Source organism: Terrapene carolina, unplaced genomic scaffold (genome assembly GCF_002925995.2).
Source record: "Terrapene carolina triunguis isolate 2854851 unplaced genomic scaffold, T_m_triunguis-2.0 Scaffold96, whole genome shotgun sequence".
Classification (NCBI taxonomy): Eukaryota; Metazoa; Chordata; order Testudines; family Emydidae; genus Terrapene; species Terrapene triunguis.
The window spans coordinates 10,621,771-10,646,746 of record NW_020664447.1 but is presented as its reverse complement, the minus strand read 5'-3'; the positions used below and the strand labels follow the sequence as shown (position 1 = coordinate 10,646,746).

The 24,976-nt window shown below is 41.6% G+C and overlaps 1 protein-coding gene across 5 annotated transcripts in view; it reads left to right on the top strand.

Moving 5' to 3' along the window:
- The window catches only part of HIPK3 (homeodomain interacting protein kinase 3), a 150,311-nt gene that overhangs the window by 4,808 nt on the left and 120,527 nt on the right, over positions 1 to 24,976 (top strand). Inside the window, exon 1 of one of the 5 annotated variants that reach the window (XM_024211463.1) lies at positions 17,600 to 17,637. The exons of the other annotated variants lie outside the window; for them this stretch is intronic. The gene's annotated coding sequence lies outside the window, so the exon portion shown is untranslated. Of the gene's footprint in view, positions 1 to 17,599; positions 17,638 to 24,976 lie in introns of those variants that run through there. 5 annotated transcript variants of the gene reach the window in all.

The following is a 24,976-nucleotide window of genomic DNA, read 5'->3' as shown; positions in this document are numbered from 1 at the left end:
CAAAACAAATATATGTTTTTACTTCTAAAAAACGTTTGTATTGAAAACTAGGAAGATGCAATTAGTTAAGGGAGCCTTCACTAACACCTAAGGATTTATGTTACTTGAGGGACGAGTGGGGGGAACACCATTTCTACATTTATGAAGCATGAAAGATATTCTAAAGTAGGAAGGATTACAGACCACGTTTTATTCCAGTATGTGAACTTTTGGGCAAGAAGTAGTACAAGGTGAACTGGAAAGAAAAGAAAATAGGAAGTGTGTGTTCAGTGGCTGAAATGAGCCGGTTGCACGAGACCAAAGTTCAAGAAAACAAGTTGTGAAATATTGTAGGAAAGAATTTTGAGCAGTTTTAGAGAGAAGATGAGTAGGCCATATATACCTGGTAACAATAGTCAAAACAGTTTTTAACAGTTTAGTATTCCATTATATATTACAGGACTTCAGCTTGCATAGCTGTATTTTCAAGCTTTTTCTTGCTATTTCTGCAGCTAGCATAACTTGTTAGCGATGCCCTCCATATTTTTTCCCACAGGAAGATAATGCAGTTTGAATGGTTTTTTTGTTGGTAATTTATCAGCTTTAGCATGTCTTAAACTGCTTTCTCTGTAGCATAAGAGGAGGTAGACAAAAGCAGACCTGGACTGGAGCATGTGGTTTGAAAAATCCTACTGCTCATTTGTCTATAGACAAATCTTAATTTAAAACCTGTTTTTTGTCTTAGTCTTTATCACATTGATGCTGTACTTTCCTTTTGGGGCATTAACTTTTCAGAAGCAAATAAGAAAAATATAAAGATGGTGCTCAAAGTGAATGTTCTCATATTCCTGGCTAGTCTCCTCATTATCTTTTATGTCATATTCTATGGGTGCAGTTTGTTTATTTTTTATAAGCTTAGTCCGATCTACCAGGTGTTCATTTGAAAAAGCTTTTATTTCTGTATATACTTTAAGCTTGTTCTTTTAAAAGTGTTCCTCTAACAAGGCTATTGTACAATTTATTGAGAAAATACAGTCCAATTGAATGGGGATTTGCTTTTTGACATCTTGCAGAAATTTCTCAAGATGTGATCTCTCAGGTTGAGGGCAGGTAGGGAACATTTATAGTTTTGTTTTATACTATTCTTCTGAAGGGTCATAGTAATCTGAAGTAATTCATCTTTCTCTATAAAGCCAATCATGTTAAACCCTATTCTGGGAATAGGAGGGCCTGTTCTACATTAGGAAATTAGGTCAGTATAACTGTTGCTCAAGGGTGTGAAAAATCCACACCCCTGAGCGATGCAGTTAAACCCTCCAACCCTGGTAGGCACTTAGATCTATGGGAGAATTCTCTTGTAGAACTGGCTATCACATCTCAGGAAGGTGGAGTACCTATGCTGACTGAGGAACCCCTCCCGTCGATGTAGGTAGTGTCTTCACTGAAGCGCTACAGTGGTGCAGCTGCACTGCCGCAGTGTTTTAAGTGTAGACAAACCCAGGAAATAACATTTTGTGAACTGTCACGACTTGTGTGCTGCACTCTCTAGTTCTAAAAGTTAATTTCTAATTTACTATTTTGCTTTAAAAGTGGAAGAGAAAATAATTATTTTTTAAAAACAAAACCTTAAATCAGTCAGCAATTTTATTATGAAATATTTCTGGCTATTTAAGGCTTTTAGATTAAACATTTGACCTGACTTCTACATTGTTGAAAACTTATGTGGAACATTCTCTAACTTCTTAATTAGAACTACATATTTCGAGTACACCCATAATCGTGTATGTGTGTATATAAAACCTCTCTATTTCAGATATTATTTAAAATGACTTACTGTTATGTGATCTACTAAAATATAGTTGTGACAGGGTTGCCAGGGTGCAATCTGAACTGTGGGATGGAACCCTCTATCCCATCCCATCAACCTGGGGCATCCCTTCTGTGGTGCTGTTGGCAAGCTATAAACCTCTGAAAGATACTGTACTTACACAGACATCCACAGGCGGGGACACCCCCAACTGAGTTACAGGAATGCTTCTCCCAGCCAATCATGAACCAGCAATAGAGAAGCTCCAGCCATGTGCCCCCAGCTTCCCAGCCTTGCACCCCAGAGCTGTACCATTTTGCCCTGGTCAGAAGCCTGATCAGTGTAAGTTCATTACCCAGTCTGTCCCTCCCTAGATGTGGAGAGGACACACACTAGCCTTTGTAAACTGAGCTGAGATTTCCCAATCAATTCAATCAAAACACACTGTTTGAGGTAAAATATAAAACAGATTTATTGACTACAGAAAGATAGATTTTAAGTAATTATAAGTAGCAAGTGTAGAGATCAAAGTTGGTTACCTAAGAAATAAAATAAAATGTCAGTCTAAGTTCTATAAACTAAACAGGATTTGAATCAAGCAGTGTCTAATCCTGGCAGACGGTATAGTTCTTCAATACACAGGCTGAGACTTTCCTCCAGCCTGGGACCACCTTCGCCCAGTTTAAAGTCTTTGTCCTCCAGATATGCTTCTAGGTGTTGAGTTGTGGGGGGGGGGGGGGGGGGGGGGGGAGGAGGCCAAGTCATGATGTCACTTCCTCTCTTTATAGTTTCTTCTAGCTTGCTGGAAAGATCTATGCTTGTGACGTGGGAGAATCCACCCCCATTGGTTAAGCATTCTCCATTGTCTACATGCTCTCTGAGAAGACTTCTGGGATGGTTGTTGGGAAAGTGGATTCCCTTTACTGGAGCATCAGCCTGTCTGGCTATTCCATTGTTGTACCTGAAAGGCTGGTTGTGGGTTTTCCCAACCTCACAACATATTTCAGTAACACACACATAGCAAAACTTCATAACTTTGCATACAATGATAGCACATACAATCCAATGGAATATTCATGTTCAACAGATCAAGACTTTAAAAATGATACCTCACAAGGCATACTTTATACATGACATGTCATAATCATATGACAGTGGTGAATATGGAGGTTCCAGGGTGCTGTTTTGAGGCTCAGAGTGCCACAATATTGTATTGTGTTCCCTTTCTGGCTTGACTGAATGTTTGTGTATGTATATCAGACATTCTCTCATGTGCTTATCTGATGCTTCATAGCCAATTTCAGGATTTTTGGGGTGGCATAGAAATGATTCTTTAGGGCTCCGCAAAACTGGGCAATGTATGGCTACAGAATCCACAGGCATCAAAAATAAACTCTGTGTATGTATGTCTGGTGAGACTGAATAACCAAGGATTGTTAAGAAAAATTACCATGACATACTTCCAAACTTAGTGAACATTTTCCATATTTAAGGCTATTTTAGCAAATAAAAGGATTAGAAAAATAGCCTTATAAAATAAGGCTATGATTAGTATTGCTATTAAAATTTGCTCCACAATTGGGGGACTCACTTTGGCTCCCAAACCCCGCAATTCCATGGTGTCCAAAAATATTTGGGCATAATAAGATGCTGTGTAAGTTGTAGTTGGGGCTAAACAAAACAGCTATGTTAATTTTGGCTTCCTTCAAAACACAGCAATAAAATAGTTGCTGGTAAAATGGATTAGAACAAAATTAGTAGAGGAAAATATTATTTTTTAGTTTCTAAGGAGATAGTGTAATCATATCTGTAAAAATATGAATGCCCTTTTTAAAAGTAAAGTAGTGAGGTAGAATGGTTCATAAATGCTAAATTTCTCTGCAATGGGTAACCTATAGAATACTCATTGAAAATTGGATATATTGCTAAACCCCTCCCCAGGAAACAATTCTTAATTTAAAATGTAATTTTTTTAAACTGAGCACATCTCAGTCTCTCATCCATTTAGTGATACCAAAATAAATCAATAGTTTTGGGAAAAGAATATCTTCATTGTGTGGTGTCACAGCTTTCAAACAATTAATGTGCCACTGTGGAATGATTTCCTGTTTAGTACCTCTTAAATTACTTTTAATTTAATGCGTGGTTTAACTTAATTTTCTATTTTGATTTATGTCTTTTCCATACAATGTAGACTACTTGTTAGAGAATAGAAAAGATACATGTTTCCATAAATATAACTTACTGGGTACACACACAAAAGCAGTACCTAGTTATCCAAAATATATAGTAGAAATGTTATTGTCATGGAACTAAATATTTTTCTGAAATGTTCATGGTTTTGAGGCAAACAAAGTATGGAATTTGGTGTTTTACAGACCTTGTCTTGTGTCATCACAAGGGTTTTTATCTTGGTAGCGATGTTGTAAAGAATATGAACTGTATAATGGGTGCTGATTTCATTTGTACAGTGCTCATTATGAGCGATGATAAAGAAACTCTTGCAATTAATGTCTAGGTTCCAGTATTGAAAAAACTTGACATAGAACAAAGAATAGATAAACTAAAGTTATAAAATGTTTATAATCATAAATAACCATGCTTCACATGTGGTGGAATCTTTTTATTGCAGAGATGTTTTCTTTTTATATTAGAATCAGAGAAATCACTAAGGCCTTGATCCTACAAACTCATGCACATAGACAGAACTTGCTAGGCCTACACAGAGCTCTGTTGAAGCCAGTGATGCTCTGCAGGGGAACAGGTATCTGTACATACATAGGAGCTTACAGGGTCAGGGCCTAAAATGAGTATGTTGTCATATAAAATGCAACTGTTGCAGTGAAATTTGACTCAACAAATGCAAATAAAAATGAAAATAAATTGTAGTTATTGGGAAAGTAATACATATCAACATTTTAAATCCAAAGTGAAATAAAAAAAAAAATCCCCATTGTAGGACCACAATAACCATTAACTATAAGAAATCAATGAAAATAGACCGGATAGAGTTTATTATAAAGTTATAACCTAAACTCTCAAAACAATTAAACGATCATTAAATCTAAGCAGAAATTTACGAACACCTTTATCAGTGTCCTACATAGTCTGTACTGTATAGATTTTAATCTTGTTTTTTTATTAGAATTTAAATTTACCCAACACCTATTATTTTAAGGATACAGCCTGCTAGCCTCAACAACTCAAAAACATGTGCCATTTCCCTCTCCCTTCATGCTGTGCATGTTTAACTTATATTCAGACTTCTCCACCTTTACTCCTGGGGGAATTCTGCACCAAAAAAATAAAACTTCTGCGCACAGTATTTTAAAATTCTGCAAATTTTATTTGTCAAAATAACACTACATAATCATGCCAGTTTTAATTATTTTGGTAATTTATTTCAAAATATCTGTCAGCAAGTATGTCTGTAACAATACAGACACACACAAAATTTCCCCCAGGAGTAGAGAGTTAAAGAAACCCTTATGACAACCCAGTTCCTGTTTCTCTGCCCCCACCTCCCTGCAGAGCCTAGCTGGGGGGCCAGATACCCACAATTCCTCCCCCCCAGAGCCCAGCCATGGGGCCCCCTCTTGCCGAGATACCCACACCCTCTTCCCCCAGAGCCCAGCTGCAGAGCCCCCCCATCAGCCCAGACACCTGCCACTTCTCAGAGCCCAGGGATCCAGAGGGAGAAACAGCCTGATGCTTGGTCCCAGGCTTGTGTGGAGTTTCCTGTGTGCTGCTGTCTCCTTCCCTCAGGGGGTGCAGGGAACTGCAGCTGCTGGGAACCCTCCAGCTCCTCCTCCCCGACCCCCGGCAGTGTCTTCTAGGTGCGAACTGGGCTCTGCCAGGTCCAGCTGCCCCTAATGGTGGCCAGCAGCACTGCAGCCCATTTCTGGGGGGGGGGGGGGGGGGAAGAAATTCTGCGTGCACAACATTAATTTCTGGAAGATTTTTGCATTGCGCAGTGATGCAGAATTCCCCCAGGAGTACACCCTCTATACACACCCTTCAGAAACCTCTTTGCAGGGCTTCCTTTTTCCCGGGCTGAGAAGTTACTACTGCTTCTCTCCATAGCTTGGACAGGTTTTCCTGCCTGTCAGCTTCTCTCTCCAATTATTCTGCTCCCTGTCTCCCTTTTTTCCTGTGAAAAAGTCAGTAGCTCTTCAGACCACTTGCTAGTCCACATTTTCTATTTGTTTTGGTTGAGATTTTTTCAAGCCTCGTTCTTGACCATGTAAGCTATTTTCTTAAGATGAAATTCACCCATATAGGAGAGGGCCCACACAAGGTTCTATCCAGTCATTTGAGAATTTTTTATTTCAGTAAATCTACTGTTTGAGGTTAATGAAGGATAAATTAATTTTTAAAAAAGAGATCAGACTGATAGGTCTGCGTGTAGATGCTCAAGCTAGTTCAGATCTACTTTTTGTGTTGAGGATAGCCTATGCTGATTCAGAGCTGGTGGCAGATATTTCATTTTTCTCACTGTGCATACTAGTTTATTGTTTGCAAGCAAAGGTGGAAAAAAAATAAGTTTGTTCATCCTATTTGTGTTTGTCACTAATGTCGTATTGGAATCACAAAGTTTAGCTTTTGATGTGTGTACAGCATGAATATAATGATTATGCCTGTGTGCCTTCTTTAATATTACTGTTGGTATAAATGACTTTCAGAAATAATTTAGGATACCACTAAGTCATGTGAAAATTTCCTTTTTATATTTTATTAGTTTAACACTCGTTATATTTAAAACATTTTTTTTTAATGTATTGAGACAATGGAGTTCTGACTGATTTCATTTGAACTTCCATTGTCAGTAATTGAAATACTTTAGTCTACTTCAAAATGTAAATGTTTAATCTTTTCCTATGAACTGAAAATCACATGATAGGAATGGCTCAAATCATTCTCTTCACCTATTTGTTTTGAATTCTAATTCTGTTAATAAATACTATACTTACCTAACCAATAGGGAAACTGAGGTTGCATCTTGTCCATTTCCCCATAGCAAGTCTGTTGCAAAGTTGGGAACAGAGCCCAGATTTCCTTATTCTCATTCTGTGCCTTCTCCTGATTATTTATCAGTTTTTGCCTACCAATTATTAGAATTTTATATTGAGATAAATGCAATATATCATTTGCGCAGTCCTACTCTTGAGCTTGAAATGATGTTGGTCCCTAAGGGTATGTCTACACTACGAGGGTAATTCGATTTTACTTAAATCGAATATGTGGAATCGATATTGCAAAGTCGAACGTGTGTGTCCACACTAAGGACACACTAAGGACAGTAATTCGACTTTGTGAGTCCACACTAACGGGCGAGCGTCGATATTGGAAGCGGTGCACTGTGGGCAGCTATCCCACAGTTCCCGCAGTCCCCGCTGCCCATCGGAATTCTGGGTCGAGCCGCCAATGCCTTCTGGGTAAAAAAAATTTGTCGTCATCCGTCCGTCACTAACGCCCTCCCTCCCTCCATGAAAGCGCCGGCGGGAAATCAGTTCGCGCACTTTTCTGGTCAGTGACAGCGCGGACGCCACAGCACTGCGATCATGGATCACGCTGCGACCATCGCTGCACTTGTGGCCGTTCTCAACACCTCGCAGCTTATCATACACCTTTCCCTGAGGCAGATGAAGAGTAATCAGGCGAGGAGGCTACGACACCGCCGTGATGGCCTGAAGTCGGAGAGTAGCACAGAGCTGTCAGAAACCACGAGCCCCAGCGCCCAGGACATCACGGTGGCAATGGGTCATGTGGATATCGTGGAACGGCGATTCTGGGCCCGGGAAACAAGCACGGACTGGTGGGACCGTATAGTGCTTCAGGTCTGGGATGAATCCCAGTGGCTGCGAAACTTTCGCATGCGGAAGGGGACTTTCCTCGAACTTTGTGAATTGCTGTCCCCTGCCCTGAAGCGCCAGAATACCAGGATGAGAGCAGCCCTCACAGTTGAGAAGCGAGTGGCCATAGCCCTCTGGAAGCTTGCAACGCCGGACAGCTACCGGTCAGTTGCGAACCACTTTGGCTTGGGCAAATCTACCGTGGGGGTTGTTGTCATGCAAGTAGCCAAGGCAATCGTGAAGGTACTGCTCCCAAAGGTAGTGACCCTGGGAAACGCGCAGGTCATCATAGATGGCTTTGCCGCGATGGGATTCCCAAACTGCGGTGGGGCTATCGATGGGACTCACATCCCTATCCTGGGACCGGACCACCAGGCCAGCCAGTACATCAACCGAAAGGGCTACTTTTCAATGGTGCTGCAAGCACTGGTGGACCATCGGGGACGGTTTACAAACATCTACGTCGGATGGCCGGGCAAGGTTCATGACGCTCGCGTGTTCAGGAACTCTGGTCTGTTTAGACGGCTGCAGGAAGGTATTTACTTCCCAGACCACAAAATAACTCTTGGGGATGTGGAGATGCCTACAGTCATCCTCGGGGACCCAGCCTACCCGCTAATGCCCTGGCTCATGAAGCCCTATACTGGCGCCCTGGACACAGAAAAAGAACTGTTCAACTACCGTCTCAGCAAGTGCAGAATGGTGGTGGAGTGTGCTTTTGGCCGTCTCAAAGGGAGATGGAGAAGCTTACTCACTCGCTGTGATCTCAGTGAAACCAATATCCCCATCGTTATTGCAGCTTGCTGTGTGCTCCACAATCTGTGTGAGAGCAAGGGGGAGACCTTTATGGCGGGGTGGGAGCTAGAGGCAAATAGCCTGGCTGCTGATTACGTCCAGCCAGACAGCCGGGCCATTAGAAGATCCCAGCGGGACGCCCTGTGCATCCGGGAGGCTTTGAAAGCTAGGTTCCTGAGTGAGCAGGGCAACCAGTGACTTTTCAGTTTGTGGACAGAAAAGCTGAACCTGCCCCCGTTTCTTTACCCAGTTCATTTTCACTATCCTCTCCAGTTACATACCCCCTTCACCCCCTTCCCCTTCCCAAAAAATAAAATCATTTAGATTTTGTTAATGAACACCGTTGTCTGTATTGCTGTTTTCGCGGGAATATTTTAAACCTGGGACGCAGACTGTGGCGGGGGGCGGGTTTAGGGTTGTGATGCAAATGATGCTTCTAAACTCCCGGAATGACAGGCTCCGCACTGGTGGACTGGTTATTTCAATGGAGCCTGCCAGCACTCCTGGGGGGGACTGTGTGTATGTGTCGGCTATGTGACTTTCTGGCAGGGGGGGTAGGGTTACATATCCCCTGCTGCGTGGATCTGTGATCCATGATAAGGACCGCTGCATAAGATCTGTAACTGCCCTCCCCCGCCACAAAGTCACAGAGCAACCCCCCCCCCAGAACATGAAAAACACCTCCCAGACTGACCAGGGTAACCAGTGACTGCACTGTGTATGTGTCCTGATGCTGGACCTGACACCGCCTCTGTACCCTGCTAAAGGTCACTGTCCTGTCCAATTACCAAGCCCCTTCCCCCCCTCCAGACAGACTCTCCCTCAAAAGAACCTGACTGAAACAGTAATGAACAGAAACATATTTTTTCTTAACAACCAGACAGGAAACTGGGGGGTGAAAGTCGGACGGGGGCTTGGGTGAGGCGGGCAGGAAAGGACTTTTCAAATTTTGGGGAATGACAGCCTTCTGGTGCTTGAGCAGTCTGCAGGGGTGGAGTGAGAGTTTTCACGGACTCTGCCACCCCTCCTTCTTTGGACTTTGGGAGAGGGGGGGTATGGGACTTGGTGGCGGGGGACTGCGGTTCCTGATAGACTGCAGCGGGGCTCTGTCCTCCTGCCTCCGTTCCTGCAGAACATCAACAAGGCGCCGGAGCGTGTCCGTTTGCTCCCTCAGAAGTCCAAGCAGCGTTTGAGTCGCCTGCTGGTCTTCCTGCCCGCCACCTCTCCTCACGTTCCATGTGTGTCCGGTGCATTTGTGACAAATTCTCCCTCCACTGGTTCTGCTGTGCTGCCTGGGCTCAGGAGCAGCCCATTAGTTCTGAGAACATGTCCTCTCGCGTCTTCTTCTTTCTCCACCTAATGTGCGCTAGCCTCTGGGAGTGTGATGCCAAGCTGGGTTGGGAGACAGTTGCAGATGTGGCTGTGGGAATGAGGAAAAGGCAGTGAATTCCTCCGAAAGAAAAATGTGGTTGTGAATCAAGAACATAGTTTTTCTCTGTGAACAAGACCATGAACCACACCTATCACATGCGCACTCAGGACAAGGTCGAATTTTCGAACCTCGCCTTCAGTGCCTGGGCTTTTGCACTGCCGATCTGGGAAGCGGGGCAGGACACGGTACTCTCTGTAGCAGGCAAACATGGTAAGCCGTAGACTTGTGGCTGCTTAAAACTGTAGGAGTACCACTGGCCTCCTTTCACATTGAAAGCACTGCCAGTCTGTGCTGCCAGCAATCGGCCAAGCAGGAACTCTGGCCCTGTCCCACCCCCTCGCGGATGAGCCAGGGAAAGATCCCTGTATGCTGCCCCTCTCCCGCCCCCACCGCGTGGCTGTAAACCAGCGGTCACAGTTCTGTAAAGGAACTTGTTGCAAGCAGTCCCAATACTAACAGTCCCCTACCTAATTCAAAGCAGGTCATCATGAGCGACATAACTCTCATGAGGATCCCGGACACCGAGATCCAACGGATGCTTCGAGAAAGCCTGCAGAGACCGGGGCCCTATGCCGCCATGCTATGCAAGGCAATGATACCGGAGTACCTGCTTGTCTCCTGGCGCGGGAACGTCTCCTACTTCGGAGGACCAAGTAAAGCCGCTCTCCCCAGGAACCTGATGAACAGGCTGTCCCATTACCTGCAGCAGAGCTTTGTGGAGATGTCCGTGGAGGACTACTGCTCTATCCCCGGACATATAGACAGGATTCTAATATAGCTGCAGTAGCAGGCACTAAAGAGTGGAGCAGCTTGGGCAGCACAATCATGCACAACCGGACACTGTTTGATTTTTTTTTAAATAGTTGTTACTGATTACTTAAGCGCCCAGGGGGAAGAAATCATGATTCACAGATTGTTCTTAGTATTAATATTCAAGTTTTGTAAAAAATAAAGGTTAATATGTTTAAAGCACTTACCGCTTGATCCTTCGCCTGAATCTGTGTCCAGGTTACATGCTGGGGAGGGTTGGTAGGGGATCTCTGTAAGGGTGATGTAGAGCTCCTGGCTGTCGGGGAAATCAGCTTGGTAAGCGCTGTCGACTGCCTCGTCCTCCTCATCTCCTTCCTCATCTTCCCCGTCCGCTAACATGTCCGAGGAACCGGCCGCGGACATGATCCCATCCTCGGAGTCCACGGTCAGGGGTGGGGTAGTGGTGGCGGCCGCTCCCAGGATGGAATGCAGTGCCTCGTAGAAACGGGATGTGTGGGGCTGGGATCCGGATCGTCCGTTAGCCTCTTTGTTTTTTTGGTAGCCTTGTCTCAGCTCCTTGATTTTCACGCGGCACTGCGTTGCATCCCGGCTGTAGCCTCTCTCTGCCATGGCTTTGGAGATCTTCTCGTAGATCTTAGCATTCCTTCTTTTGGAGCGCAGCTCTGAAAGCACGGACTCATCGCCCCACACTGCGATGAGATCCAAGACTTCCCGATCAGTCCATGCTGGGGCCCTCTTTCTATTAGATTGCACGGCCATCTCTGCTGGAGAGCTCTGCATAGTTGCCACTGCTGCTGAGCTCCCCTCGATGTCCAAAGAGGAACTGAGATTCAAACTGCCCAGACAGGAAAATGAAAATGAATTCAAATTTTCCCGGGGGTGTGGCTGGTCAGAGCATCCGAGCTCGGACTGCTGTCCAGAGCGTCAACAGAGTGGTGCACTGTGGGATAGCTCCCGGAGCTATTACCGTCGATTTCCATCCACACCTAGCCTAATTCGATATGGCCATGTCGAATTTAGCGCTACTCCTCTCGTTGGGGAGGATTACAGAAATCGATTTAAAGAGAGCTTTATGTCGAACTAAATGGCTTCCTGGTGTGGACGGGTGCAGGGTTAATTCGATATAACGGCGCTAAAGTCGACATAAAAGCCTAGTGTAGACCAGGCCTAAGAGATTAGTATTGGATAGCTGTGCAAACCAATACCCCTCCCCTCTCCAACTCGTGATTGCATGCCACCTCCTCTCATTCTTAGCTTGCCCTACTTATAATCTTCCAGTTAGTTATTTCAATGAATGAGCTTTCTGTAGGAGCTTTATCTCTTCACTTGCTGTTCTGGCTCTTTTACCTGCTCAGTGCTTATCCTGCATTGAGTATCCTTTTATGTCTCTCCCTGCATTCCAGTCAGGTAAGAGTGTATGTGCTGAAGTATTTCCTGACCCTGGAGCTTTTTCAGGCTCTTCAGCACCACTAAGGGTTTGTCTACGCAGCTTTTAGCGACAAGGCTGTGTTGACACTTTTTTGCGGTATTTTTTCGGCACTTTTGCCGACAAAATACTTCCAGCCCCGCGAGTGGCATAAGCTTTGTTAGCAGGAGAGCCAACTTCCTGCTGACAAACCTGCGTTCACACTGCTGCTTGGGTCGGCAAAACTTTTGTCTTTCGCGGGCAGATGGGGGTTTAAGTACCTGCGAAAGACAAAAGTTTTGGCGACAACTGTGCAGTGTAGACATACCCCAAGATACCAGCCTCCATGGACTTGGGAGGATACTAGGCTCTGTAGCCTTTGATTGGACTCCAGTATTTATTTGCCCTTGTCTCAGAAGCTCAAAGTGCCTCTACCGAGTTAGAGAAATGATAGGGTTGGATAAATGACAGCACAAAGGCAGATCTCCCTGGGATGGGATCTGTTGTGTCCCTTTACCCTTCCACCAATGGAAATGGAGGGTATAATATGGTCCATTTGTTTTACAGTGTCTCAGTATTCTTCCATCCGTCTCTTTCTTTCATGAGTGTGGGAATTCACCTTCATGTACCTCTTCTTTCAGTTTGGGGCAGAAGCTGCATAATTTTATTAGAGTAAAAACTTAAAAGAATTTAAAGTACGGTAGAAGTATAAGTGAATATAATCCCCTCTATTCATTTGCATAACTACTGTTATCTTGAATAGCCAGCAGGCTTGCATGCAGAGGAGGATGTATCCAGAAGCCCGGTATTTCTTCAACTTAAATATACTTTATATCAGTGGTTCTCAAACTTTAGCAACCCGAGGACACCCATTTCTATTTAAAATTTTTCGCAGACCCCCAAGTCCCCTGCTCAGCCCCAGGCCCCGTCCCCATTCCACCCCTTCCCCCAAAGCCCCACCCCTACCCCTCCTCTTCCCTGCTTCTTTCCGCCCCCTCCCCCGAGCGCACCTCCTTCCCTCCCTCCCAGTGCCTCCCGCACGCTGCTGAACAGCTGTTCCATGGCGTGCAGGAGGCACTGGGAGGGGGAGTTGATGATCAGCGGGGCTGACGGCCCCAGACATGACTTGCGAACCCTAGGAGTAGTCCGCGGACCCTAGTTTGAGCAACTCTGCTTTATATAACATTGTGACCAATACCCTCCAACTCAATGTCTTGCTTGGTCTTTTGGCTTCCCCCCTTATGTTACCATCTGGCTGTAGCAGGTGAACATGTCTGTGAGATGACACATTTGTTTGTGCCCCTTGACCAAGAATCAGAGGATGGTGTAGTTTCCGGAAAGTGTTTACTCTTCAGTACTTCTCCTTGCAGGTTACAAGGTTCTCTTCTTTTTGGGGACCTCTGCATGAAATTACCCATACAACAGTAATCTTAAAAATAAGATTGATTAAAAACAGGAAATAACTATCTGGGTTTATATCTTCCATAAGCTAAACTTAAATAAGGCATTTTAAGGTAGTTACAGAGAGAAAAGAAAAGTGAATAACGTACATCTCTTGAAAGCAATCTGCTCTCTGATCCCCCTTTTGGTCAGGTTGTTATGATTGCTTGATGTCCAAAGACAAATTTCTCTTGCTGTGTCCAGAGATCTTTTAGGATTTGTCACATTTTGTTTTTGTATCAATTTAATTGTCCGTTTAGAAACAGATCAAGTTAAATCAGTGCAATCCTTTAGTGTAGAGAGTTATACCAGTATGTAGGGGGCTCATGTCGGTGTGGCTTATTTTCATAAACTTGTGAAATAGGCAATACTTCTGTCAGCACCAGTATAACTGTGTCTATGCTAGGGATCACACTGATTTAACTATCTGTTTTATAATTAAATTGGAACAAAAACTATTTGGAAACCACTCATAATAAAAGGTAGAACTGAATTATGCCTTTGGAAAATTTGAAGTGACTTTAAGATCGGGGATAACATACTAGGTTGGTATCTTGTACAGTGTGTTTTAAAATATAATGTAACAGTAAGCCGTCAGTAATTGATGGTATTTGGAACCTTGTATTTGTTAGCAAATGTAGTATCTGGGAAAATCTGTTTAGGTATTTAGTAATATTGCACAGCAAAATGATTTTAACAATTATGATTTAGAATTAGATGCTCACTAATAAAAAATTGTCTGAAAGACGTTAGAAAACAAGTTTTTGTTAAAGTATAACTACTGTTTTAGCTTTGTAGCATGTGGTTAAGCTTTGCATATTATTATGGTTTCTGCCACAGCAACAGTAACTTGTACCTGATTATTACTGTAACTGTATATTAAGTAACTGTTTATACTTTAGTCAAAGCAGTTCTAAAATAGTGTGAACAGTTTCTTGAATATAAGTGCATAATTGTCAGCAATATAAGTTTTCTTTTTTTCTGGGATGGGGAAATCAAATGTCATTAAGAAGTTAATAATTAGTGTTGTAAAACTTGGAACAGTCCATGCTTTTCAAGGTTGTCACAAAGACTGCCAAGTTTGCAGTGCTTACAAACTTTCTAAGCCTTTTGGAAGACTGCAAAAATAATTGTAATAAACTTTGGGATCCTTCCCTAAACAACAAGTACAGAAGCTAACAATATAATGTATTCCATTTCATAGTGTAAAAAGTTTGAGAGTTGCATGTAAAATTCTACAGAAACTTCAAACTTGGTGTAAGGTTGTGAGACCTGTGTACTATTCTACCTCCTGTTTCTCTCTTTTTGTTAATTTGTAAACCTGGAGAGAATTCCTCTTGTGCTCCTGAACAGAACATATGTGAATATGTGACTCTTCCAGTTGATTTGTTCCAAAACAGTCTACATGTTCAGAGTATGGTCAAAACTCATTGCCTTCCTGTGATTTGACTATTTGTTTAGTAGAATGACCAGTCCAACCCTTTCCCCTAGGTTTGGCTGCTCAGCCGGCACCTCTCTGCTTTATACCCAAAATCCTTCTGTCAGGGAGACCCAGTTCTGAAGCCTGCTTTCTTTTGTTTTATTTCCTTCAGTTAGAGGCCCTCCCTCCAGACTTATTGTTTCTGGCAGGTGTTGTGGGGCAGGGTAAATGTTAGCTCCTGTTTCCAGGAGAGATCATTAACTCTTTTTTGCCTTGCTCCAGTGTGGACTTGTCCTATCCTATTACATTTGAACCTGAAGATGAACCGTGGAGATTAATTCAGTTTGTGCATGCCAGTGCCACAAGAGATGATCTGTGTGCTGGAATATAGGTATGATTCTCTTCCTTTAGCAGGGGAGGAAGACTATACAAATGTGAAAGAGCAGAGGTGAATGAGGCATACAGACAGAAGGAAGAATAATAAAAACAGGAGGGAAGGGGCAAACAGACTGAGAAGAGAAGCAGTTCTGTTGGCTTAGTGACAGTTAATGAGAACTGTTGGGTTTGAGAGTGATGTGGAAGAAGCAAAATCAGCTTCTCTAGTAACCTGAAACTTTGGGTGGCTGATGAGGGTATCTGAGCAAGGGAAGGGGTTCCAAAAAAGGGTGGATGCTAGTTTAAATAACTGTGAGGGAAGAGAGACGTGCAAAGGCTCAGTGAAACTCATCTAAAAAGAGGATAAAAAATGGACACTAACTCCGTGTAGGAGGAAGTGTATTCTAGTGTTTAGAGAAGAAACAAAGAAGTTATTGCTCCTGTTAGTAGTCTCAGCAAGAAGGTCCACATGCAATAGGCTGATGTGGGCATTGTACGCAATTCTACTAACAGTGTAGACATTTCCTTTCTTCCCCTTAACCTGTCTTGTCCACAGGTGCATAGATATGGCCTTTTTGGTCAGAATCTGAACCAAATTCTTTTTTACCATACCCTACTGACTGTCTAGGTTATGGTTCAAGATTTCAAGTAGTGCTACTGTTTTCAAAGCAGTTTTCTCCCAGCCTTGTGTTTTGGCTGACATTACTTTTCCTTGATAAAATAGATTTGAACGACAAAGGCTGTGGTTGAGTTATTGCTGGGTGCTTAATGGCTCCCACGTTAGTCTAGAGTTTCTCAGTATGAATTGATTTAAATCGCCAAGTGGAAAGCCTTGATTTAAATAATCAATTTTAATCAACTTTTCCATTTGTAATTCACTTCTTTTTTTAAAGAAAGGTGTATTCTCAGTGGTTGAGAACCATTAAAACATACTGATTTACAACTAAACAGAGCCTTTACATTAGATATGGTACATCTTTTTGTTACCTAGGAGGGTACCCTATCGCTATATACATTTATTTAAGCAATTATATAGTTTAGTATTTTCAGATACATATTAATTGTACATTTTTAGTATGTTAGAAAATAGTGAATGATATATTTCTTATTTATACTATTGTGCCATATTTATAAAGGTTGACCTCCAAATTTAGATGTTTTTCCTCTGATTTTTTTCTATCTATAGAAAAGCAGCCTTTAACTCTAAAGTTTTTGATAGAAGCTAATGAATTCAGCATATTTATTTTTTTACTTAAATGTTCTAAGAGATTTTAATAAGTTTAGGCCTTAATATATATATTATATTAAATTCAGATTCCATTTTAAATAAATTTATTTTTAAAAAGAAAAACATAATTTAACAATAAAAATCCAATTTTTATTCACCCTGCTGTTGCTGCAATATCACTTTCTAATCTGCTGCTTTGTGGAGCAGTTTGGGGACTCTTGGATATGATTGGTTAGTTTGTGTTTGTACAGTGTTTTGAAAATGGAAGGCACTATGTAAGTACTAAGTTTTATAATGAAATAATTACTTTGATACGTTTGTAAGGAAGGTGCTGAATAAATGTTATGACGGAAGCTAGTAATGAAAACTAAAATCTGTTCTATACCGACACCCTAAAGGTGACTTGCAGAAGAAACACAGGTTTATGCTGCATGCCTGTATTTATTTATTTATTTATTTATTTATTTATATATATATATATATAAAATAAATAAATACATATATATATTTTGCTTTCTGATGTATAAAGAAGGCCTAACATTTTTAACCCCCCCCCTTTTTTTTCCTGTTTGACTTTTATCCTAGGGACAGGACTTAACATTCTTGAGGATTTTCAGGTTAAAAAAAACTTGCAACTTTCAGACTTTCTTTATACATTACAAAGAAAGGGGGGAAAAGAGTAGAACAAATAATTTTTCTCTTTCCTTCACAAGGCACCTTTCAATTTCTAGTTTATAAGCGTGGTTGAATAGTTGCATTTATGAAAAATCTCAATTCTTTCTATAATGCTCTTATATTTTTTATTTAAAAGATTATGGTATTTAACATTTTTTTTAAATTTATGAAGATAAATTTTCTCCACTTTATAATTAATTAACCTCATGGTCATGCTACCTATTTAAGTCAGCCTTTATTGTATAAAATATTTTTTGGAAAAATTAGTTGTATTTATAACACAGTTTTGTGACTGATATTTTGTACTGATTGCATTACACATTCCAGCAACTACACCTCTACCCCGATATAACACGAATTCGGATATAACACGGTAAAGCAGTGCTCCGAGGGGGCGGGGCTGCGCACTCCGGTGAATCAAAGCAAGTTCGATATAACACGGTTTCACCTATAACGCGGTAAGATTTTTTGGCTTCCAAGGACAGCGTTATATCGAGGTAGAGGTGTATAACAAAAAATCCAGTACTTATTTACTGTTCAAACTTTGAAATATTTTTCTAAATTATATGAATCTATTTAACAGTGAGCTGTGCTGATATGTTTAGTCAGTATATTCTCTAGATTCTGTGTTACAGTACAGCTGGAAAGTTGAACAGACCTTGGAATTCAAAATGAAATACTCTTGCATGCATATGAGGGTGACAACTAAACCTAATGAAAGAAGTCAAGTTAGTAAATTTTATACTGAGTTTTTTAAACTATGCAAAATTGCATACAGGGGATACTGAGAATTTTAGTAACTGTTAATGGATTGATGAAAGGAGTCTACAAAGGCCACCACTCAAGCCCCACTCATAGGAACGGCCATACTGGGTCAGACCAAAAGTCCATCTAGCCCAGTATCCAGTCTTCCAAGAGTGGCCAATGCCAGGTGCCCTAGAGGGAATGAACAGGTAATCATCAAGTGATCCATTCCCTGTCACTCATTCCCAGCTTCTGGCAAACAGACTAGGGAGACCATCACTCCTGCAAACATTTATGCCTGTGTTTTGACTAGGGCCAAAGCTATATTTAAAGTCTTATGGTTTAGCATAATTTCACCAGTAAATCTACTTTCTGGAACAGTTCCTCTACTTTTATTATTTAAACAATTTTGGAACATGTTGTAGCATCTGCAGAACCCTACAGCAACCCTGAGTTGCTGCTAAAATCCAGTACACTGTTACTTGGACTGCTGAAAAAGACACTTATCTCAACAGCTTTCTAGTTGATATAGGCTGAAAAGAACAGAGCTTCACTTGAGGAATAACGTAGAGTACATATAGCCAACATTTGCTGAAGTACTGTCTTCCTTGGATGCAGATTTGAGACACAGGTTTCTTCCGATTGATTTTGACCTATTTGACTAATTACAATAGAAACTTGCAAAAGAGAATACAGGGAACTTCAGTGCTTTTACCATGGAGGGTGGTAGTGTTGTCATTTTTTAATTCCCTGTCTGCTTAATATTTTATCGCAGCTGTCCTCCGGATGGGTGGATGGATTAATGTATTTGCAGAAGGAAAGTCATCCTATTAATAATTTTGGGTTCTCAAAATTGAAACCTCCAGCAATCCCTTGTATTGGGTGACTTAATCTGCTACTCTTTCATGTTAATCAAGAAAAGATGCTACGGGTGAAGGATACCATCTCCATGCCTTTGGGAGGAGGGTTTACAAGGGTGCCTTCAAACTAGTACTTTCGTAACAAAAATCAAAGCCAAACTCGAGTCAAATGGCTGGAGCATGGCCGCTCCTAGCAGTCTGGGAGTCTGGCCACAGATGATGACTTAGACCCAGGGCATTGCCGTCGGGAATCCTTCTTCCTACTGGCATGTCTTTTCGGTAAATAGAGCATTAGAGGCATGGTGTTTGAGGAGATGTATGAAGTCATTTTAGTGTCTCAAAAGGAGACCTTCAGACTTTGTTTGGATGGGAGAAGCTTGTGTTTTGGTGCAAAAAGGTTTGTGTGGATTTTTTTAGATATATCATGCACAGAAACTGCTTAACTACCACCTTCACTCTTCTAAGACATTCTAAAACATGACATTTTCTTAATGGACAGTTAGCTATTTCAGTCTCTCATGAATGCATCAAAAGTATATCAGATTATCTGCAATCCCTTATAACATGCTTTGTGTACGGCTTGATGCATTAAACATTTTTTTTAAAAATCCCCACAGATATCGTACGACAAAAAGTATTGAAAATGCTTTTTGAGCCAGTTTGAGAGATCAAGTTTTGTACATCTCGATTTTTTTTCTAGAGGCACTGTTTTGAGTCCACAGAGTGGTGAACTTCAGGCTGTAATGACTGGTCCATCTTGCACTATTGTCTACAAGGTTAAGATGATGCTAGACATGTTTTGAAGGGCTGGCTTCTCCAACTGAGCTGTTTGACACTAGACTGAAAGGGAAGTGGAAAGAGTGAGTTTGTGTCCCCTTGATACTCCTGGGTTGGTTTCCTGTTGCAGTTTATAGCAGCTCATGTTGCTCAGAATTGTGCTGGGTGCCAGTGGATCATAGGAACCAGTGTGACTGTAGAGATTTGACAAGCGTTTGGGGTTCCCTAGAAACATTGCCTGTGTTGGGATGCAGTATGTGTGTAGCTATGGCAGCTATAGACTATTAAAAGATTCCACTATGTTAGGGGAATCCTCCACTGTCTGGATCTTTGCCCTAATATACCAGAAAATGTTGGCCTTCATTTCTTCCAAAGTTGGCAATAAACTTGCATCGTAGTAAGCTAATTGCCATGCCATTGTTTTTTCTCCCCCACCAGCATGCCTATGTTGACAAATTGCTTTTCCACGGGCTTGATATGACAAGGTTTATACGTCTTTATCTGGAGTGTATTAGAGCCCTTAGATTGTCCTCCTCCCTCCTTCCCAGCTCTCTTTCACTTCAACCCAATGCAGTAGTTTCTGCTATTAATCAGTGAACCTGGTCTAAATGACTACCTGTCTTTGTCTTTCACTGTTACAGTTTGACAGGTCTGTAGCTTGAAGGTCATGCCCAGGCTCATCCCATTTGGGGCACAGCAGCTTGGGTGGCTAGTCAGGACTGTTTCTATCCAGGAGATTAGTAAAGCAGCTTCATGATTATATCTGTATCTGTTTATAAAGAATTATTACTTAGATTAGTAATCCAAGCAAGAATCCAGGTTTGATATCAGTATTACAGAACATATTCCACCTTGAGGGATGCTCAAATTCTTCCAACACCAAACACCTTTTAGATGTATCTAAAGGCAGAGCAGGAATGTGGGTGGTGGGCACATGTTGAGAAGTGGGATAGTAGCGAAATGGAGCTGAGTTATATGAGAGAGCATGGAGAAATGAAGTTTGAAGTGGGGATGCACTGAAGACCTACGCTGAGAAGCAGATCAGAGAGGAGCTCTGTCCTTATGAACTTGAGGTGGTTCACCAAAGATCTCTGCTGGTGCGATGAACTGGAATGGAGTACTACTTCAACTTGAGGCTTCCCCCAGCCTATACATGTATACCTTCAACATTCCCTCCCATCCACTTCTCATTCCTGCTCAGGTCTCCAGGGTTACTGTACATGGCTGCTCATCCTGTCCGCTTTGACTCCCTGTGGTGTTGCTGGGGATTGGGCAGCTGTGGTGTTGGTGGGTGGGGTTACTGTGGGTGTGGAGGACAGGGACAGAAAGTGGGGATGTATGGGGGCAGGGATCCATCCATGCCCCTCCCCCCTACAGCTCTGGAAGAAGTATTCATCCTCTTCCCATGTAGTCCGCAGGTTGTTCACCAGTGGTAAAAGGGGTCTGGTGACAAGGGGAGAGGAGATGCATCAGTGGAGTCTAAAGTCTTCATAGGCATCTGTGGCTCCTAGTTTCTCCATGCGGGAAAGTCTTTCAAGCACCGGTGCTTTATGCTGAGGCACTTTGCTACTGCCTGAGTTTGCCAAGGAGCCAAGGCAGCAGTGCTATTGGAGCCCTTCACGTACTGATTTGTCAGTGCAAAGAGACAGCGATCCCTTTCTACACCAGCTTTGTCTCATTCCCTGCCTAGGGCCCCCACATCCTTCAGACTCCCCCTCCTATCCCAGTATGGCTCAACAAGCTATGTGCAGAGCACACCTGGTGAGCTAGCAAGACTAAGGGCTTGTCTACCCTGGCAATTAACAGCGCTGCAACTTTCTCACTCGGGTGTGAAAAAACACCCCCCTGAGCACAGCAAGTTGCAGCGCTGTAAAGCACCAGTGTAAACAGTGCCTCAGCGCTGGGAGCTGCGCCCCTTGTCGAGGTGGATTTTTTAGAGAGCTGGGAGAGCGCTCTCCCAGCGCTGCGCCGCGACCACACAAGGCATGTTAAAGCGCTGCCAGGGCAGCGCTTTAGCATTGCCAGTGTAGACTAGCCCATAGAGTGTTGAATCTGTGAGCAAATCTTAGTGAAACTCAGGTTATCCTGAATTAGGAGGACAATATTTGTGCTTAATTTCGAAACTTCAAAGTGGCTGGTGTGACAGACTGTCAATGTCCTGCAATACCTTGAATGAACTTTATTGAATTGTTGTACCCTATTGTAGTAGGGTTAATACCTTTGTGGTACGTTGTATCAAATGCAAAGTGTACATGTTATTGTGACATTATTTGTACCTTCTTTAGTAGAAAAGAGGTATGCTAATGTACTTCCTCTGCTATCATCCCTTTGAAGCCACCCCACTGGAGAGGCAAGCATATACTAGTTCAAATTGGATTTTCCAGGGACCAAAAGACAGAGAGGTTTTTTTGATAAATAATCTGGCTTCAAACTAGCTGATGGCTTTTTTCCTGATCCAGCAAATGGACAGGACCTCTGGTACATGGAGGACCCCAATCCTTGTTCTGAGCTGGAGCTGTGATGAACTTGTGACTGCAAAGGAATCCACTTCAGTGGGGCATTGAAGGACTGCTCCTGCCAGAATCTGTGTTAGAGTTGGGATTAATTCTGGTAAGCTTATTAACATGCGTGTAGGTTTTTATTGTTTTTAATAAGCTCCTCCCGTTTCCTGGAGCCGTGCAGAACCATGGCATGCGCAGAGCGGGGCAAGATCCCGACCCCGCTCCCCGGCTGGAGCAGGGCAAGCCCTGGACCCTGTTCCCTGGTGGGAGCTTAAGTGCCGGATTAAAACAACAGAAGAGCCAGATGTGGCCCCTAGGCCGTAGTTTGTCCACCCCTGATCTAGGCCTTGAATCAGCAAAGTATTTAAGCATGTGCATAGTCCTGTTTGCTCAAGAACCTTGATGAATCAGTTTTATGGTAGTGACAGTGTTCTGTCTTCTGAGTATTTTCACAGTATGCTGTTGTGTTAGTTCCCTTGCTCAACACCACAAGGTTGGGCAAGGAAGGTTTCCTACAAGTGAAGAAAGTTTCATAGCCATGGTACACTTAAAACCTGTTGTGAAAGGACTGAATGGCTTATATAAAATAAAGAATTTATGTATTTTTATTAATATTTTACACTTCCTAAGTAATATATTGGATCACAAAGAGAATTTGATCTGTTTCACAATTTCAAGTTTTTGTATTGTGATAGGATTACAGTATTGTACCAAGCCATAACTTTCCAATATTTAAATTAAGGTAGTTTAATTTTTACATGAATATATGGTCATTTTAATAGAATCCGACAATCAAATTATAACTTTGTCTTATGTACAGTTATAGTTGAAAAGAAGCAAATCTCTGCTTTTCACATTTATTTTTTCGTTTTGAGACTTTCAGTAGAACTTCTGTGTGATTAGTATAACAACTGTAAACATTTTTTTTAATGGAATTTAAAGGTTAAAAAAATAAAACGATAGTAAAAATAGAAATTCAGAAGGTGCCATGGTCATATTAAAGGTATACATTTCTGATCTCTAATACAGTGTTACATTGTAGGAGAGCCTCCTTTCAAATAAATGAAGTGAGGTGGTAGGCTAACTCTTTTGAAGGAGAGCAATTGGGTTTTTTTGGTTATTAACTGTTGGTCCAAAGTAGGTAAATGTGTAGGGGTTTAAAAGGATTGTTTAAATTTCTGTTCCAAATATTTGTATCTTTACTCAAGTCATTGTGTATTAGAAACAGTTGCTACGTGAGCCTGTAAAACAAATGCACTGGACTAAAGGCTGTTACTACCTTGCTTTTGATAGTGTTGTATTACATTCTTTTGTCCTGTATGAACTGCTTTCTACTGGTAAAGGCATAGGTTTTGAATGAACAGATTTTATTTAATGTACCTGTTGAAATAAATTACAGAAAAGGGATGTTTTCCTGTTTGCCAGTGGTAATATAAAGGTCAGCAATTACAAATTGGATCTGTAGATTTAATAGGGGCAGCAATTTGCATACTCAGAACCTGAAAAAACTGGGTGGTTATGTGTGGCATTTTTGGAGAGCACTTAAGAAAAATTGTCTCAAAATACCAACTTCAGCTTTGTCAAATATGGCAGGGGTGCTAAAAACATAAATTAGAGACCTGGAGATGATTTCTTGTTGCAGCTGTGTACTAGATAACAAGTAAGATATTACTGTCCCTTTTTAAGAACTAAGTATATTGTCAAGAGTGAAACTTCCTGATGCATTGAAAATTCTGTATACAATTTTTAATATCTGAACAGTTGTATTCCACTAATAATTATTAAAATAAGCATTTTCTTACAGTAAACACATGATGCTTTTTATAAATCAAAACATAACTTTAGAGTTGCTGTCAAGTTTACAATTCATAAAATAAAACATTGCTATTTCTCATTTCTACTGGCTTCAGAAATGGAGTATGTATACAGTCAGAATGAATGATACAAATAATACTTCTGAACAAAAATGAGGAAGTTAGTTGAACAGAAATTAAAGGGTACAGTGCCAAAAGTGGAACCCCTGCAAGCTGCATGAAAACTTTTAAAAGACACCATAATAGAAGCTCAATTTAAATGTATATCCCAAATTAAAAAACATAGAAGACCAAAAAACTGCCACCGTGGCTAAACAATAAAGTAAAGTAAGCAGTTAGAGGCAAAAAGACATCCTTTAAAAAGTGGAAGTTAAATCCTAGCGAGGAAAATAGAAATGAGCATAAACTCTGGCAAGTTAAATGTAAAAATATAATTAGGAAGGACAAAAAAGAATTTGAAGAACAGCTAGCCAAAGACTCAAAGTAGCAAAAACAATTTTTTTAAAGTATATCAGAAGCAGGAATCTGCCAAACAAACCAGTGGGGCCATTGGATGATGGAGATGCTAAAGGAGCACTCAAAGAGGACAAGGCTATTGCAGAGAAACTAAATGAATTATTTGCATCGGTCTTCACAGCTGAGGATGTGAGGGAGATTCCCAAACCTGAGCCATTCTTTTTGGGTGACAAATCTGAGGCACTGTCCCAGATTGAGGTGTCGGTAGAGGAGGTTTTGGAACACATTGATAAATTAAACAGTAACAAGTCACCAGGACCAGATGGTATTCACCCAAGAGTTCTGAAGGAACTCAAATGTGAAATTGCAGAACTACTAACTGTGGTATGTAACCTATCATTTAAATCCACTTCTGTTCCAGATGACTGGAGGATTGCTAATGTGATGCCAATTTTTTAAAAAGGTTCCAGTGGCGATCCCAGCAATTATAGGCCAGAAAGCCTAACTTCAGTACTAGTCAAATTGATTGAAACTATAGCAAAGAACAGAATTATCAGACACATAGATGAACATGATTTATTGGGGAAGAGTCAACTTGGTTTTTGTAAAGGGAAATTATGTCTCACCAGTCCACTAGAATTCTTT